We start from the raw sequence: 2245 nt of genomic DNA, 5'->3' as shown, positions 1-2245 counted from the left end.
TTTTATGTCCAGCACAGACATTTAACCCCTTCTGAATTTGGTATAAAACAAACAAACAAAAAAAAGACAGTTTTGTTCATAAAGGGGCATTGTCACTAAAGCACCTGGGGATCAAGTGCCTTGTTCAAAGACAAAATGGTGGCAAGAAAGCTAAACAACTCTCAGATTCATGGTTCTCTGTTTCCAAGGTTTGACCTTTTTGGCACTTCTATGACCTTTAATGACTGGAACAGACATTTAACCCCATTCTGTATCCGGTATAAAACAGAAAATTGACAGCTCTGTTGCTTAAGGGACATTCCAGTTGAAACAACCTTGAAGTTAGCACTGTGTTCAAGGGCAAATTGTAGTAAGCTTATTCATACTACTTCCTTTCCAAAGTTTGACATCACTTTTATATTGCCAGCCCAGGTTTGAAACCGGAAACTTGAATACAGTAATATTTTGACATGGAAGACTTCTAGTGTTAGGTCATTGTATTTATGTACAGTTTGTCTGTTCTTACATCACAATGTACAACACCAAACAATACTTCAAAATCCATTGTACTTATTCAGCCTCAGTAGCACTTACTCTTTTTGTTCTTGGCGCTTCACTAACGGCTCCATCATTTTCATCGAACACTTCCTCACTGTTTTGCATTTTTACCAGCGCAGGTCGCCGGTTGGTTGCTGCTTCCAGCATTCTCAATAACTTGGAGCTAATTGTTGGCAGTTGTGAGGAATCTCCATCTCCAGCTGTTTCCAAAGCAGAAGAAATTGCTGCTTCATCATTTTGATTACTCTCTTCTATGCTGGCATTGTCTTCCAATGGTGGAGTCACAGACTGATTCTTTGGTTTGCTGTAGAGACTGCTGTCCATTTCAGTGTCTTAAGTTGAGTGTTGAAGTTACAGACAAATGCTCTTTTGAAAAGACATGGGTCTTTAAGGTGTATAAACATTTGCCTTCATGTTAACTGATTGTGGAAACATTGTGACATGGGGGTAGAGAAAGGGTTTTAAGTACCCTTGGGCTTGGTTTACTACTGTTTGATACTCTGTTATATTGTTCTTATATCATTCACAATGCTGTGAATGATATAAGAAATATTAGGCATAACAACTGAGAAATATTAGGCATAACAACTGTTTTTCACAATGATAATAAGAAGTGTTTCTTAAGCAGCAGTTTAGCATATTAGAATGATTTCTTAAGGATCATGTGATGCTGAAGACTGGAATGATGCTTTACCTCACAAAAATAAATGACATTTTAAAACAGGATATCAGGTGAACTTGGACATTTTTTCCCTAGTCATCTCAACGACAAAAAGAATCCCAATTTACCTGAATTCACATACATTTTTACCTTTGGTAAGCATAAAACCCCAAACGTTTGAATGGTAGTTCAGGCAAGCAATGAGTTGACTTGCTTTGCTTGAAAGCAATGGGTTTTATTTGAGGTAAACAAAACCTTATATTGAAAATAGTTATATTTACTTGTCAGTCCAGATTCATTTTTAAACTAGAGCTTGTGTATGACATTATGACTTAAATATAGCTATAATAGTGGTGTTTTTTTATTTCCAGGTGATTTCAGACTGTCATTAAGGTATACAACATTTGAGGAAAGCTCTGTTTACAGGAAACTTGCCTGCTGTGTTGGCTAAATACAGAGTGACAGAAACTACGTGTCTCCTGAGATTAAAGTTGCTCATTTAACAGGTTTTTGCTTTCTTTTAATTATCATTCAAAAGTGTTACTACCAGCTGGATTTTCACTGTTAGAAAATGCCAACTTACAACAGATCTAAGGCTGACCTTTATTAGATAACACTGACTAATCCATAAATGACTAAAAGGATAGTATCTGCCCCTTTCTGTTGGTCCTTTCATTACTTATTGATACTGCCATATTCCTAGCTGTCACTATAAGGCTTTCATCAACTCTTGCTGAATGTCCTGTTCTTCATTTTTTAATTAAATCATGGCTAAAAGGCGAGTATCAGATGAGACATGGTATGTTGAAAACTAGAGTTGGGGTACTCGGACTCGAGTCCAGTCTCGAGTTAAATTTTTTAAAGGTTCATTTTAAATGTCTTTCCAGAATGCCGTCTTTCTTCGGAGCTTATGCCGCGTTCCAGGCAACCTGTTACCCATTTTTTTCCAACCTTCTACCCGTGAAAGTGCACTGGAGCAGCAGTCAAACCCGTGAATTCCCACCCGTGAACTTGTACTATATCGATGTACTCCCAGTTCCGAGTTCT

This window comes from Garra rufa, chromosome 25 (assembly GCF_049309525.1).
Source record: "Garra rufa chromosome 25, GarRuf1.0, whole genome shotgun sequence".
NCBI classification, from domain to species: domain Eukaryota; kingdom Metazoa; phylum Chordata; class Actinopteri; order Cypriniformes; family Cyprinidae; genus Garra; species Garra rufa.
This window is presented reverse-complemented; position numbering follows the sequence as displayed.